The sequence below is a fragment of the Phascolarctos cinereus genome, unplaced genomic scaffold (assembly GCF_003287225.1).
Source record: "Phascolarctos cinereus isolate Bilbo 61053 unplaced genomic scaffold, phaCin_HiC Scaffold_3;HRSCAF=262, whole genome shotgun sequence".
Taxonomy (NCBI): domain Eukaryota; kingdom Metazoa; phylum Chordata; class Mammalia; order Diprotodontia; family Phascolarctidae; genus Phascolarctos; species Phascolarctos cinereus.
Window position 1 is genome coordinate 254,346,282 of NW_027555736.1, and position 17,842 is coordinate 254,364,123.

Genomic DNA, 17,842 nt, shown 5'->3' on the forward strand with positions numbered 1-17,842 from the left:
ATACATATACACACACACACACAGATTAGATAAATAAATAGTGCGTTATTATTTCAATGTTGTCTCTCTGAATAAGAGTGACCACCTTAAAAAGAGGTACAATTTTTTGCCTTTCTTCATATCCCAGTACTTAGCGCTGTGCTTGGCATATAGTTTACTATGCTCAATAAATAAATACTTGTTGCTGATCTGACCTTCTGTTCCTTTTTGAATTTGGCTCTCCTAAATTGCTGAGCTTTGTTCTATTTCTGATTTACATGTTATATACATAATGAGTAAATACTTCACATTTTAACATATCCATATGAGGTATAATAAATTATTGAGTATTGTTATGAATTAAATTTAACAAAAAGGTAAATTAAGGCACCTTTCTCTAAGCAAGATATGCATTCTATTTTCAAGGGTGGAAACCTGAGAACAATGGGTCAAAACTGCCTCAGTCTCCAGCCAAAGATCCCAAGCAAAAAACAGCTCTCCTTGTATAGAGTCTGGCTAGTACAGAACAAAGAACAAACAGGATAGGTGACATCAAGGGCTTGAGGTCAACATGACTTTTTTACATAGGTGGAGTGTGGGGAACAACATGAGTGGTTTGGAAATTTGGAGTGGGGCCTAACACCAACCCTCCTTCTTTCCCATTTATGACTAAGAAGTGGTTACTTTGAGTCTACTTTCATGTTAGAAGAGTGGTCTAGACTTCTTCTGATTGCAAACCAGATAGCCCTGAAGGATAGTTTGTAGTGTAAAGATATTAGAGAATTCCCTTATGGCAAACCATATTCCCTCAGGGTTAGCAGAATTCCTTCAGACAGAATACACCTGATTAACAAGAGAACTGGATTTCAAACTTAACCCTTACAGGTCAGCTGAATTCTGAACTAAGTTGAGAGACATAGAACCATAACTAAGTACTCAGTTATAGGGCATAATCAATTAATTGTAAATAAGATAAATGAGAAAATGATACAGGATCCATTTTAATCTTCTCAGTATTATATGCATACAGCCATATCACATGCATTATGCATAGATTAAAAATGCCTTTACAAAGAGACTAAAGAGTGTCCCACTCACAACTTGTAATCAGTATAAAAAAAAGTGTTTATAGCTTTAGCTGATGTAAGTAATTTCATTAATCAACCTCAGAGGATTTTTAGGCTTGAAGTATGAAAGGAATTGACTCTACATGAGGAAGTTGTAGGAACTGGCTAACCAATAGAATCCCAAAACTGTTAAAGCAAATGGGCAAACCCTGCTCAAATGAGTTATTAAAAAGGATTTAATTCATTTTTAAAAGTAAGGAAATTCTAGTTGCTCCTCTCAGGTGCCTTCTTACCCTGACACCTGAGCTTTTTGGACTCAGTAGCAATTGGTCACTGACTCCTCAGCAATGTTGACTCCATTGGCACCAGAACAGAAACGTTTAGAAAAGATTTTCAATGCAGTCATCATTGCCGACATCTTGGAAAGTGAGGATTCAGCTCATCGAAACTTAATGAAAAAAACTGTGCTTGGTGTCTTGTTTACCAAACTCCATTTCTGATCACCCATTCAGTATTCAAAATGTCTGTTCATGGATGTAGATATTCTGCTACTGACAAACATTGATGAGCTTTAAAATTGAACATTATTATTTTTGCACTTAATAGTATTTTATGTTTTCCAATTGCATATAAAGATTGTTTTCAACATTCATTTTACAAGATTTTAAATTCTGAATTTTTCTCCCTCCCTCCTTTGTAACATATACAATCATTTTAAATATATTTTCATATTAGTCATATTAGGAAAGAAGAATCAGAACACAAGGGAAAAACAAGGACAAAGAAAAAAATAGTTAAAATAGTATGATTTGATCTGCATTCAGACTCCATAGTTCTTTCTCTGAAGTTGGATACCATGATTCATCTTGAGTCCTTTGGAAATATTTTGGTTCATTGTGTTGCTGACAAAGCTAAGTCCATCATAGCTGATCATCAAACAATGTAGCTGTTATTGTGTACAACTTTCTTCTGGTTCTCCTCACTTTACTGTGTATCAGTTCAAGTAAATGTTTCAGGTTTCCCTGAAATCATCTTGCTTCTTATTTATTACAGCACAATAATATTCTGTCACAATCATGTATCAGGCTTATTTAGCCATTCCCCAGTTCATATATATCACCTCAATTTCCATTTCTTGGCCACAACATAAGGATACCCTTTGATCCAACAACACACTGCTAGGTCTATATCCTAATGAGAATGAAAAAAGGGAGAGGACTACTTGTAAAATTTAACTATGTTCTACATAAGTATGGAATTTTTACTTTCTTTTGTAAAGATTATGAAGCAGTGACTGAAAAATGAAAATACAAGTCCTGTGCCAGTGAAGGAAAAAAAAAACACACAAAATTGACATAGTTCAGATTCTATGCATTATACAAGATTTCACAATCCCAATGGCTGATGTGAAAATAATTTGTTTTTATGGAAAGGTCCTAATGGACCTTGCAAACCCTTACCCTTACTTTCATCTTCACCCTTCTTCTCATGGAATAAGAGCACTGACCCACCCCTTTCCTACTCAGTACAAAAAAAGGCAAGGTAAATAAGAGCAGGGAAAAGATGCTCTATTTCCTGAGGACATAGTGATGGCAGACTTGGAAGCTCTGAATAAGGAGAGTGGTGTCTTATTTGGAAGTTCAGTTCAAAATGCTCTGAAAGTGTAGAAGACAAACTCATGCCCCACAAGGGCATAATGTGCTCAAAGTAAGTTGAGGGGCAGGTTATTATAAACTGCAAAGAGAATATAGTAGAAACTCTTTCTAAATGCTGTGGAAGAGGAAATGGGGAGTTGGTTTTTTTGGGGTGCCTATGTCATGGTCCCACAATACATTATGGGCCTATATTAGAAACAGTATATGCCTTGAGATACAATGGAAGCTTTCTTTGCATCTCTTGTCCATTTCATGCTTCATTTACTCTAGGTGGAAGAGAGGTATGAGAGAACATATTTGGCAGTAGAGGTATATAACAGGTGGATTCCAAAATTAAAAATGAGCAAAGGCACCGAAGGAAACACAAGAGCCAATGGACAGGGGCAGAGATATAGAGGGAAAAGGTATCCATGAGCAGATTCAATTCAAAATCAAGGATAAGAGAGACTCAGGGTTCTTCTTTAATCAGAAATTGGAAGAGATTCCCTCAGAAAATATCAGTAATAGAAAAAAGCCTAATAAGCATTTTCTTGGTATTGAGAATAATTGGAGTGATTGGAAAGGACAGACCCTGTCTTTTGCATCATCAATGTTGCATATTGTTAGTGTCATAAAGTGTTTTCCAGGGTTTTAGAACCAGTTCTAGAGGATCTTCTCTTTGCAGATCAGGGAGAGGACTAACCCCAAGGAGGTGGCAGCTGTTCTTCCTTTTATTGAAGGGATGTGGGAGATATCTTTGCTTCTCCTGATTTATTTCTTGCCACTGGACCCAGATGGCTCTGGAGAAGAAAGTGTGTGTGCTGACCTTGCACAGTCCTCCACCACTTTAATCCAATTCACTTGCAAATCATGAATCACCTTCCTGATGCCATGGTCCTCTTTGACAATGAAGGACAAACAAGAAGAATGAAGGGAGGAGGACATGCAAACTTCTTTTTTCCTTGTTATGTAAACCAGCCCAAATCCTCTAGCTCTAAGAGAGGAAATTCAGTGTTGTGTGACTTCTCTTTTATCCTGATGACTGACCCTGTAGAGACTCCACACTGGGATTTGAGCTGAATTGGATGTTTTAAAAAATATATTTCACTTTCAATTCACAGAGCAAACAAGCATTTCCATAACACAGCACAATAAAAAAGATGATTGCATATACAATTGCAAATCTACCATGTACAACATGCTATTCCTCCAAATATAGAATAACATTATCCTGTAACTCATGTAAATTATCATGTAAATGTAATCATGCAAAAAAAAAATCTTCCCTGGGATCATCTTGTAGTCATCCTTGTTTTCTGAGAATAATTACTTCCTGTACCATCTCTCTCCTTTCCCCCTTTGCCTAGAGCAATCTATTCCAAAGCTTATTTCTGTTTCTTTAAAATTTATGTTGTCCTCTGATGCTCACATGCTTGCTACAAGCCATGAGGTAATAATAGCATTAAATGGCTTGTCCAGTTCTGGAGCTGAAAAACCTCTGGCGGCACCTAGTCTAATCCCTCACAAAGAGAAAACTGAAGGTAAGGGAATTTAATGATTCTTTGTAGATCACAGTGTCAAAGTGTCAAAGGTAGAATTTGAAACCAAGTCATCTGACTCCAGACAACTAGGTCAGTTGGTTGAGATTATGGCATAATAATAAGATAAACTTATGGTTAACCCAAAGAGTATTGGTCTAAATTTATTTAATTTGCTCAAAGGAAGTTGAGAGGGAGGTTATGATAAACTACAAAGAGAACATAATAGAATCTCTCTTTCTAAATGCTGAGGAAGAAGAATTGGGGGGGGTCAGTTTCTAGGAGAGGGCTGGTTTGAAATGAAGCAGACTCCTTTTATTGATAAATAGCACAATAACCTCCTTAAAGTTTAGGAAAAAATTAAACCACAGCAATTTAGACCACCAGGAATTCACTGGGCTAAAAATAAACTAATTAGTGGTGTTTAGGGGAGCAGAGTTAGTGTAAGTAGAGGTCTCACATATCTTTTTCCTATGATTTAATTTTGCCCTGCATATACCAGCAGCCCAACCAAGCCATAGGAAATCTCTGGAAAGTGAGACCCATTGGGTTGCCTGAAGGCAGGAAATGGAAAAAAAAAAGTGGTGGATCATCTAAGACAGAATACTCAGTTTTCCTGTTACAGTTAAACCAAACTACAGACTATTGACTACCATAACATGTGGACAACTATTTGCTACCTTCCTTGTGTATGCCCAAAACAAAATAGCTAAGGAAGGATTAATTTTATCAATATTAGTCATCACAATGTGGCTGTTATTGTGCAAAACGTTCTCTAGATTCTGCTCATTCACTCAGTATCAGACCATGGAAGTCTTTCCAGGTTTTGCTGAATTCAGTGTGTTCATCATTTCTTATAGCACAAAAGTATTCCATTACATTCATATACCACAACTTGCTCAGCCATTCCTCAATTAATGGGCATCCTCTCAATTTCCAATTCTTTGCCACCACAAAAAGATCTGCCATGAATATTTTTGGATATGTGGGTCCTTCTCCCATTTGTATGATCTCTTTGGGATGCAGCCCTAGAAGTGCTATTGCTGGGTCAAAGGGTATGCACATTTCTATAGCCCTTTGGGCATAGTTCCAAATTGTACTCCAAAATGATTGAATCATTTCACCACTCACCAACAATGCCTTAGTGTTCCAATTTTCCCACATCTTCTCCAACAGTTATCATTTTCCTGCTTTGTCATGTTAGCCAATCTGATAGGTGTGAAATGGTACCTTAGAGTTGTTGGTAATATATAGAAATGCCAATGAGTTATGTGGGTTTATTTTATAGCCTGCAACTTTGCTAAAGTTGTTTTTATTTGAAGTAGTTTTTACTTGATTCTCTAAGTATATCATCATGTCATCTGCAAAGAATCATAGCTTTCTTTCTTCTCTGCCTATTCTAATACCTTCAGTTTTTTTCTTCTCTTATTGCTAAAGCCAACATTTCCAGTATGATACTGAATAACAGTGGTGATAATTAACATCCTTGTTTCACCCTGATACTATTGCAAATACTTCTAGTTTGTCCACAGTACATATTATGCTGACTGAAGGTTTTAGATAGATGCTATGTATTCATTTAAGGAAGACTCCATTTATGCCTATGCCTTCTAGTGTTTTTAATGGAATGGGTGTTGTATTTTGCCAAAAGCTTTTTCTGCATCTGTTGAGATGATCATGTGGTTTCTGTTGGTTTTGGTGTTGATATTCTCAATTATACTGAGAGTTTTCCTAATATTGTACCAGTTCTACTCCTGGTATAAATCCTACCTGGTCATAGTGTATTATTCTTGTGATAAGTTGCTGCAATCTATTGCTAGTATTTTGTTTAAAATTTTTACATGTATATTCATTAGAGAAATTGGTGTATAATTTTCTTTCTGTATTTTGATTCTTCCTGGTTTAAGTATCAGCACCATATTTGTATCATGAAAAGAATTTGGTAAGACTCCTTCTACACCTATTTCCCCAAAGATCTGTATAGTATTGGAATTAATTGTTCTTTAAATGTTTGATAGAATTCACATGTAAATCTCTCTGGCCCTGGAGATTTTTTCCTAGGGAGTTCATCAATCACTTGTTCAATTTCTTTTTCTGAGATGTGGTTATTTAAGTATTTTCCTTCCACTTTTATTAATCTGGGCAATTTATTTTTTGAAAATATGTATCCATTTCCCAAGATTGTTAAATTTGTTGGCATACAATTGGGCAAAATAATTCCTAATTATTGTTTTAATTTTCTTTTCTTGGTGGTAGCTTCACTGTTTTCATTCTTGATGCTAGTAATTTCATTTTCTTCTTTCTTTTTTCTAATTAAATTAAACAAAGTTTCATGTATTTTATTGTTTTTTTTTCAAAAAACTCAGTTTTATTTATTAGTTCAATAGTTTTTTAATTTCAATTTTCTTAATTTTCCCTTTGGTTTTCAATACTTCTAATTTGGTGTTTAAGTGAGGATTTTCAATTAGTCCCTTGTCTAGTTTTTTTAGTTGTATGCCCAATTCATTGATCTCCTCTTTTTCTATTTTATTTATGTAAGCATTTAGAGATATAAAACTTCCCCTAAGAAATGCTTTCACTGCAGTCCATAGGTTTTCATATGTTGTCTTATTATTGTCATTCTCTTGAATGAAATTATTGATTGTTCTATGATTTGTTGTTTGACCCAGTCATTTTTTAGGATTAGATTCTTTAGTTTCCAATTAATTTTTAGTCTATCTTTCCATGGCCCTTTATTACATATATTTTTTATTGCATCATGATCTGAAAAAGATACATTTAATATTTCTGCCTTTCTGCATTGGATTGTGAGGTTTTTATGCCCTAGTACAGGTCAATTTTTGTGTATGTGCCATGTACCGCTGAGAAAAAAAGTATATTCCTTTTCTTCTCCATTCAGTTTTCTCCAGAGGTCTATCATACCTAACTTTTCTGGTGTTCTATTCACCTCCTTAACTTCTTTCTTGTTCATTTTGTGGTTAGAGTTATCTAGTTCAGAGAGGGTGAGGACTTTAGTCCTACTAAAGTTCCAGCCTTGCTGATTCCAGCCCAACACCAGGTAAGCTGTCAGAACCCTGCAGCCTCCAACTGCCAACCAGGAGGAAATTCTGAAGCCTAGATGGCAGAGCAGGCAAACACCAACACCTGGACCTCTGGGTACCTCAGTGAGGGTGGGGGAACCAGTGGAAACCAGCTCAGACAGTTACACGGTGCCTTGGCATTCTGCAGCAAAGGAGGTCCCAGTGATTCAGGAGATCTAAGGGAGGCAGCACTGCAAGGGGCCCCAGGCAGATAAACACCCTGCAGCACCCCTCTAAAAAGAGCTGAAGAAAGTTAAAGGAAAGGAAAAGCAGGCAACCTAGAATTACCTGAAAGTTCCAGCATTTAGAGACATAAAACTACCCCAAGGGAGTGTGCCCTTGTCTCTTTTAATAATTTCCATTGATATTCTTGATCTTTTGCTTTTCCAAATAAATTTTGTTATTATTTTATCAAGATCTATAATGTATCATTTTGGTCATTTGATTGCATCAAAAGGGTATCGTAATTTTGACATATTGTCATTTTTATTATATGAACAGGGCCTATCAAAGAGCATTTAATATTCTTCCATCCATTTACATTGTTATTTATTTCTTTAAGGACATTTTGTAATTTGAAAGTATATGGGTTTTTTGTATTTTGCTTCCAGATATTTTATGCATTTTGTACTTATTTGGATTGGAATTTCTTTTTCCATTATTGCTTATTAGTTTTTGTTTTTATTTTACTATTAGGCAGTTTTAAAGTTTCTGTTTTGTTTTAAGGAAAAGAGTTTTAGTTCAATCAATTATCTTAGTGGAAAGAAACTTTGGACTATGTTGTGTTAACTGAAAAGGAAGTCCAATTTTGCTTAGGTTCATTATTTACTTATGTTTATTATTTAATTTGGGATAAACACATATGTGGGGCATGTCCCAAAGTATAGATGTGTTTTATAGACCACTTATCTCCAGTTCTACTTAGGAGGAATTAGAATTAATTGCAATTGAGTGGAAAGATAATTGGATTAATTTTTTTTAAAAAACTAGAGAGATCAGACAAATATTTATATATATGTAATGTGGAAACGTTTTCAGAATCCTACCTTCTATAATATTTAAAAATATTTAGCTTTGAAATTCTCAATTATTTGAAGTTTTGTTATTTTAATATTTTATTCCATTGACATGTAAATTTTTTTGCATTCATTTTTAAAAAAATTGACTTCCAACTTCCTTCCCTCCCCTCTTTCACCCTTCAATGACAAGAAGGCAGGGAAATATGCAAATCATATTTGCATATTTCAAATGTTCAACACAAACACAGACTAAAAACAAGAACCTGGAAAAAAAATAAAGTTTAAAGAAGTATGCTTTGATCTACATTTAGATTTCTTGAACTCTTTCTTTGGAGGTGAATAGCATTTCTCATCGTAAGTGCTTGGGAATTGTCTTGGATCATGTTATTGCTGAGAATAGCTAAGTCATTCAAAGTTGATCATCATGCAATCCTGCAGTTACTGCAGACTGTGTTGGTGTGGTTCTCCTCATTTCTTTTTGCAACAGTTTATGTAAGTCTTCTATTCCCAAAATGCTATTAAACTGTGCATACCCTTTCATCCAGTAATACTAGTGCCAAGTTTATATCCCAAATAGATAAAATACAATAAAAACAAAAAAAGGCAATGATCCTTTACATACAATAATATTTATATCAGCTCTTTTTGTGGTGGCAAAGAATTGGAAATTGAGGTGATGCCCATCAACTGGAGAATGATTAGCCAATTTGTGGTATAAGATTGCAATGGAATGCTATTGTGCAATGAGAAATGGTGAGGAAGATTTCAGAAAAACCTGTAACAAATTTCTCTCTAAAATATTTGAATCAGTTAAAAACTCTGCCAAGAGTGCTTCAGCGTGCCAGTTTTCTCAGATCTCCTCCAAGATTTTTCATTTACATTATCAGCCAATCCAGTAGCTGTAAGGGGGTACTTCAGAGTAGTTTTAATTTACATTTCTCTAATCAATAGTGATTTAGAGTATTTTTAAATGAGTATTGATTTCTTTGATTTCAAACTGTGTATTCATATCTTTGACCTTTTACCAATCGGGGAACAATTTGTATTCTCAGTCATTCATAGTTCACTGCTTGTTTGAGAAATGACACCTTGATTAAAAAGAGACTTCTTTAAATTTTTCACATTTCTTTCCCTTCATCAATAATGATAAAGTTCAGAGTAAGAAGTATCATTTTCCCATGTAGGAATGTGACAATTTAACCTTAATTGAATTCCTTATGATCTTTCTTTCCCATTTACCTTTTAAGCTTCTCTTGAATCTCGTGGTATTTGAAAATCAGTTTTCAAATTCAGCTCTGGTCTTTTGATCAGGAATGCTTGAAAGTCCTCTATTTCATTAAATTCCATTTTCCCCAAAGTTATGCTGGACAGGTGATTCTTCACGTAATCCTAACTCATTTTCCCTACAGAACATCATATCCCAAGCTCTCTGATTCCTTAATGTAGAAGCTGCTAAATCTTATGTGATCCCAACTGAGGCTTCACATTACTTAAATTGCCTTTTTTTCTGGGTGCTTATGATATTTTCCCTTCACCTGATTCCTCTGGAATTTGGCTATAACAATCTTTGGAATTTTAATTTGTGTTATCTTTGAGGAGGTGAATGGCAGATTCTTTCAATTTCTATTTTACCTCTGGTTCAAGATATCAAGGCAATTTTCCTAGATAATTTCTAGAAATATAAAGTCTAGGCTTTTCTTTTGATCATGTCTTTAAAGAAGTCCAATAAAGCTTAAATTTTCTTTCCTGTATTTTAAGTCAGTTTTTTTTTCAGATGAGATATTTCACATTTTTCCCTATTTTTTTCTTCCTTTTGATTTTGTTTTATTGCTTCTTGATGTTTCACAGAGTTATTACCTTCCATGTGCCCAATCCTAATTTTTTTAGGAATTATTTTCTTTACTGAACTCTTGTGCAGCCTCTTCCATTTAGCCAATTCTATTTTTTAAGAACCTATTTCCTTCAGCAAATTCAGTACATTTTTTCCCATTTGGCCAATTCTTTTAAAAATTCTTGTTTTTATTGAATACACACACACACACACACACACACATGCACACACATACATGCATACATGCATGTATATTTCCATTTGGTTGAATGCCTTTTAAGGAGTTCTCTTCAGTTGATTTTTGTGCCTCTTTTATTCATTCTGGTTTTTCATGTTTTTTTTTCTTTTCCAGAATCTTCCCGATCTAAAGAACACCAGATGCTGAGTGAAGTATGATTGAAGGACCTTCTGTTATTTTGGAAGTCAGGCTTAGAAGTACTGAACAGACATGTTTCTCTGGATAGAGTAAAAGCAATGATTAGAGGAAAACATGTCTTAAATGCTTATGTCAACAAAAAAGAGAAAGAATACACTAATGAATTTGTGATGTAATTAAAAAAAGTAGAAAAAGAACAGACACAAAAATCTCCAATCAAAAACTGAATTGGAAAACCTAAAAACTCATGGTGAGATTAATAGAATTGAGATTAAAAACATGCAATTAGTAAATAAAACTAGGAGTTGATTTCATGAAAAAAAACCAAAGTAGATAAAGAGTTAGTTAATTTGATTTAAAAAGAGAAGAAAACGAAATAAGTGGTGATGAGGGTTGAGAGGTTGGGACCTCTCAAAAAAACCAAAGTACAAAATGGGTCATCTGGAATGAATTCACAAACTCAAGCACTCTTAAGCCAACTTGCCAACAGTTTATTCTTATGCTTTTCAGCAGGCAAGGATTCTTAAGGAACCTGCAATCTGAAAACAGTATAGCTAAAGTTTATGTAGTATAAAATATGACAAGACATGTATAAAGTATGCTAACTAGGTGATTCAGGGAGGGATTAGGGAGTGCTTGAGGAGGGGTCAGTTCTTAAAGAAACATGCATTTCTATCTACTGCACAGGTGTTTTACTCAGAGTTCACTGGGAAAAGCCCACAAGGTGGGCCACATGGAGGTGTGGTTTTAGGCCTGCTACCTCACTAAGTTAACTAGAGTTCAGGGGTAACTGAGAGTTGTCCAGTCTGCCACCAATCAATGTCTTGTTTGAGAAGATGGATATAAGGAGTACACTTATATCTTAGGTCTAGAATACAGTTAATGAGGAGCCCAGGGTGTAGATAATGATGTAGGGTGGTAAGAGATAGTCCAGTGGGTGAAAATGTCTGTATGACCCAGTGCAAAGCCAGTTCAAACTAATAAATCCTTCAGGTGCTGTTTGGAACTGCACCAGGAGAGAGATAAAGGTCTTGCTGGGGTCCACTCATGAGTAATTGCTAGGCACAGTGTCCTTGGGCTGCAGAGAAGCTGTCAGGACAGTGTTTCTGAGGCTAGGGAGAAATTAGGGTCCAAGTACAAGCATCCAAACACAATCACCTAAGCACCCCAACAACTAGTGTCAAAAGTGAAAAAGTGAATATACAACTAATGAAGATGAACTTAATTATAAGGAGCTATTTTGCCCAACTACATGCCAATAAATTTAACAATTTAAGTGAAATGGAAAGATATTTACAAAAATATGAATTGCCTCAATTAGCAGATAAACAAATAGAATATCTAAATATGTCTATTTTTCAAAAAGAAATTGAGCAGGTCATAAATTGGCTTCTTAAGATAAAAGCGTCAGGACCAAATGGATTTACAAGTGAATTCTATCAAATCTTTCAAGATCAATTAATTCCAATATTAAATCAGTAATGTAGATAATGCATAAAGAAGAGATCTTACCAAATTCCTTTTATTAAATGAAGATGATACTGATACCTAAACCAAGAAGGGTAAAAAACAGAAAAAGAAAACTATACATCAATTTCATTAATGAATATGGATGCAAAATCCTAAATAAAATACCAGCTAAAAGGTTACAATAATATATTGCAAAGACTATACATTATGATCAAGTTTGATTTATACCAGGAGCTTAAGGATTTTTTTTAACATAAGGAACACTATTAATATAATTGGGTATATGAATAATAAAAGTAAGAAAATCATGATTGTATCAATAGATGAAGAAAAGTCTTTGATAAAGTTTAACACCCATTTTTAATTAAAGCAGTTGGAAGTATGGGTATAAATTAATTTTTCCTTAAATTGATAAATAGCTTTCACCTAAGACTATCTGTAAGCATTACTTGTAAGAGGCATAAAGTAGAACCCTTCCTAGTAAGATCAATCTTGAAACAAGACTGCCCACTGTCATCAATATTATTGAGGAGTGTATTGGAAATCCTAGCAATAGCAATAAGAGTAGAAAAAGTAATTGAAGGAATCAGAATAGGTAATGAGGTAATAAAGTTACCTCTTTTTGCAGAAGATGTGATGAGGTAGTTGGAAAATCCCAAAGACTCCACTAAAAAGTTAGTTGAAACAAGAAATAATATTAGGAAATTAGCAGGATATAAAGTAAATCCATAGAAATCATCAGGACTCCTACATGTAACAAATAAAACCCTGTCTGAAGAGATAGTAAAACTAACCCATTTTAAATAAACCTAGATGGCATAAAATACTGGAGAGTGTAGCTCTCAAAACAGACTCATGAGCTATATAAACAAAATCATCGAAATTTTTTATACAAATAAAATCTGATTGAAATAATTGGAAAAATATTAATTGTTCATATGAAGGTAGGTCCAATATAGTAAAAAGAACAATTTTATCCAAACTAAGTTAAATATTCAATGCCATCCAAATTATATTGCCAAAAATATCCTTTCTGAATTAAAAAAAATAATAAGTTCATTTGGAAAAAGAAACTGTCAAGAATATCAAAGGAAATAATGGAGGAAATGTTAAGGAAGGAGATTTGGCTGTGCCAGATCTTAAACTATAGTATAAGGGAGTAATTATCAAAACTATATGGTAGTGGGCAAGAATTTCAAATCTGATCCATAGATAAGAATAAGCATTTCTTTTACAGCAGCAAATAAGCACAATAACTTTGAATTTGACAAGTATGAAGTCTTAAGATTTGGGGTAAGATTTTGGTAAAATTTGGGAGAAAACTGGAAAGAGAAATGGCAGAAACTGGGCATAGATAATATCTTGTATCATTTACCAAAATAAGGTCAAAATGGGTATCTCACCTAAATATAAAAAGTGATTTTACGAGAAAATTAGAAGGACATGGAAACAATTACTTATCAGACTTAGTGATATTAAATATTGATATTTCACTTATTGACTTATTAATAAATGAGATAGAGAGGAAAGTTAGGTGTAAAATTAATCACTTCATTTTACATTAAATTAAAAATGTTAATTTTTACATTACATTAAATTAATTGATGTAAAGAAAAGTATTCCCTTTAAATATATTGAATTAAAAAGTATTTTTACAAATAAAACAATTGTAGCCAAGATCAGAAGGAAAACAGAAAACTGGGAAAAATGTTTTATAGACAGTTTATAAGATAAAGGCCTCATATTCAAAATACATAAAGAACTTTGTCCAATATATAAGAATATGAGTCATTTCTTAATTGTTAAATGGTGAAAGGATGTGAAGAGACAATTTTGTGAAGAAGAAATCAAAACAACTTATAATGCTATGAAAAAAATGGTCTAATCATCATTGATTAGAGAAATGTAAATCAAAACTACCTTGAGACATTTTACACATACCAAACTGGATGAAATGGTAGAAGGGGAAAGCAGCAAACGTTGGAGGGGATATAGAAAAATTGGGACACTAATTCATTCTTCGTGGGATTGTGAACTGATTCAACAATTTGGGGAGCAATCTGGATTTATGCCCAAAGAGTTATTAAACTACCTATATCCTTTGGCCAGCAATACCTCTGTTTGGTCTGTTTCTGAAGATAATTAAGGAAAAGGAAAAGAATCTATGCATCTCAAATGTTTATAGTAGCTGTCTTTGTGGTGGCAAAGAACTGGAAATTGCAAGGATACTCATCAATTGGGGAATTGCTGAACCAGTTGTGGTATATGATTGTGATGGAATACTATTCTGCTATAAGAAATGATAAGCCTAATGATTTTAGAAAATAGATGGAAAGACTTGCATAAAATAATGAAGAGGGAAATGAGCAGAAGCAAGAGAATGTAGTATACAGTAACACCAATATTTTTTTAAGAACAACTTTGAGCAAATAAATTATTTCGTCTACTGTAAATAAATAAAATCACTCTAAAGGACATATGTAAAAATATGCCATCTTCATCTAGAGAAAGAATTGATGTATAGAATGATTTTACATATGTATACTTTTTTGTATCTAATGATAGCTACCTCTAGGGTGGAAAGGGAAGAAGAAAAGGAAAAGAAAATAACAAAAGAAATCTACATGATAAAAAAGAACCAGAGGGCTAAATAAAATTAGGAAAAATGCAGTGGTCATCTCTTGAAAGAAAACCCCAAATTAAAACTTCCATGAATATTATAGCCAAAATCCAGAGCTTCCAGGTAAAGGGGAAAAAAAATTGTACTAATGAGCAGAAAGAATTCAAGTATTGAGGAGTCCAAGTCAGGATCACAACTGATTTAATAGCCACCACTATAAAGATGTAGAAAGCTTGGAATAGACTATTCCTAAAAGAACACTTTACCTATCAAAACTGAATAAAACCCTAACTGACAAAAAATACAGATCTTTAATTAAACAGAGGACTTTAAAGAATTCCTGATAGAAAGAACAGAGTCATGAAGAAACACCGAAAGTGAAATACAGGAGTTGAGAAAGCAAAATGCAAACATGAATGAAAAATCTTGTTTCTCTGAAACCACCTCCTACAGACAGCCAGTGGTACAATGGGTAAAGCTTTGGGCCTGGAATAAGGAAAACCTGAATTCAAAACTGTCTGCAGACATCAGCTTTGTATGTCTGGGGTACATCAGCTATTTTTTTTTTACCTTGGTTTCTTCAACTATAAAGTGGGGTTAATAACAACACCTTTATCATAAGATCGTTGTTAGGATAAAAAGACACATTTGTAAAAATCAGTTAACACAATTCTGGGAATATAATAGGCCCTGTATGAATGCCTACTACCTTCTCGGAAAGAAAGGTTAGAGAAAATTGTGTCACATAATTAGGCTGCACAATAAGTATGTATATAAACAACACCACCTGACCTTGTCCCTTATTTTCATCTGAAGTATCTAAATAAAGGAAGAAAAGTGAGACACACACACAGAGTTGAGTACAAAATATTAGATGATGTGAGTGAATAGGTCAGAAAACAGATTAGAGAGGGTTGAGAAGTGCCTTAAAGGAAGGTATCTGGTATATACTTTTCCTAGAAGTTAGTGAAAGGGATAACATTTGGAAAGATAGCTTGAAGATAATAGAGGGTGAGAGAGCCTTTTCAGGCTTGAGAGGTCAAGATATATTTTGTAAGAACAGAAATTTAACTATATTCTATAAGCTGCTTTCAAATATTGTGTTTCCTATAAGATATGTAGCAATGAGGGGAGAATTCAAATGTAGGAAGAAAAAAAACAGAAACAGAGAAAAGAAAACCATGTCTTGCTTTACAGTACAGGAAATTTGACAGTCTCCAAGGCTGATTGGAGGATAACTTGTGTAAAAATACAAACCAGAATTCTAATGGTCCCTGATGAGAATTACTTTTTCCTCAATAAGTACGAGTGTAAAATGGACAGAAAACAGAAAAATGTTGTCTCAGCTGATGTCACTGTGTACAGTAGGTGGCAGCAGACTTGGGTACTCTGGGATGGAGGTCTCTGCAATCTGAGGCTCAGGCTATGCCTTTCCCCACATTCTATAGAAGATATACATATTCCCCAGGGGATATGGTGTCACTGTGTCATCACACACAATGAGTCCTGAGAAACAAAACATGGGACTGTTTGGAGCATCCTGGAGACTCAGGGGGCTTTCTCATGCCTGACCAGTTGTGCCTCAATACTTCCTTCTCAGAGGGATGTGAGCTTGTATGTGCTGGTAAGTTTTTTAACCCCAGCTCTCCAGGGGATGAACATGAATGCACTATGCACTTTTTAGTTTAATCTACATCTATTACCATTTTTCCCCAACCTTTTTTTTTTTTGTCTAAACAATGTAAAAATCAATTAAAGCCGTGATTTTGGGTGTCTGCTGATTTCTGAAGTATAAGTGCTCACATTGAAAACTTCACAATGACCTCTCTCATGCCAACAAAGCATGTCCTGCATACTAAAATGGATGGTGAATGGATTTGGGGATACACAACTTCCGTGGAATCCAAACACAAAATGAAGGAACACAAAGTAGCTCTATAAGCAAGCAGAAGTGGCAGAAGTAGGCTCAGAAATCCCACAAAAAAGTGTCCTAAGGCAGATCCAATATCTGCTGAAGATAAAAAAAATGACAAAAGCTTAGAGTGCTTTCCTAATTAGAAATGGCATTGAGATAAGCTGGGGAAATAACAGCAACATACATAAGACTATTGAGCAATCTCTTGGTATTGAAGGTAGATTGGAGTGATGGAGAAGGATAGACACTGAGTCCTTACCAATTATCTTTGGATTCTCAGTGTCACTAACCTTCCCCAGGACTTTACAACTGATTTTGGGGGAAACTTCTCTGAATTTCAGGGAGGGGACTCACCACAGTGGGAGGCAGGTGCTCTTCCTCACACTAACCAGAGGAACACATGCAAATTGGGCTCCTCCCTCTAGGGATGAAAACGAGCAAAAACCTGTGTCTGCAGCCTTGGGAGAGGAGCTTTTCTTCTGTGTGGCCTTTCTCTACTAAAGATTGATCTTGCGAGGCCCGAACAATGAGTATTGGACTGAATGGAATTGTCATTCTGACTTTTTTACAAGGTAGTTTTGTATTTTGTTTGTTTTTTGACCAAGGGTACACTCTTTGAAGGGGTGTATTTGTGTGAGTATTGTCTTAAATGACTCTGTTTGCAGGTGTCCATTGTGATGTTCAGCTGATAGAGTCTGGGGGTGATGTGAGACAGCCCGGAGGATCTCTTTGCCTCTCCTGCAAACCTTCTGGATTCACCTTCAGCATCTGTTACATTAGCTGGGTCTGCCAGCCTCCAGGGAAGGGGCTGGAGTGGCTGGCATCTATTTATAGTAATGTAGGAAAAACATTCTATGCAGACTCTGTGAAAGGCAGATTCACCATCTCCCCAGACTACAGCAAGATCGTGCGGCATCTGCAAATGAATTCCCTTAAAGCTGAGGACACAGCCTTGTAGTATTGTGCAAGAGACACAGTGAGAAAAAGGAGTATGAGACCAGACATAAAATTCCTTATTCAGACAGGTCACATGGAGAGTGACTTGGAGAGGGAAGTCAACAACACAGAGCACAAGGAGTCTAGTTAGAATAACAGCTGAAGCATGAGGCTGAAAAATTTGAAGAATCAGGCTGACAAAGTTTTCATGATCTGTGGTTTATTCCTAAGTTACAGTGAACATCTATCCCTTTCTGTCTGTCTGTCTGTCTATGTATGAATGTATGTATGTATGTACGTATGCATGTATGTATGTATGTATGTATGTATGTATCTATCTATCTATCTATCTATCTATTTATCTATCTATCTATCTA

At 34.8% G+C, this 17,842-nt stretch overlaps 1 pseudogene; it reads left to right on the forward strand.

Moving 5' to 3' along the window:
- Positions 1-1,296: 1,296 nt before the first annotated feature.
- LOC144456410 (glycogenin-1 pseudogene) overlaps positions 1,297-17,842 on the forward strand; it is a 33,763-nt pseudogene continuing 17,217 nt past the window's right edge.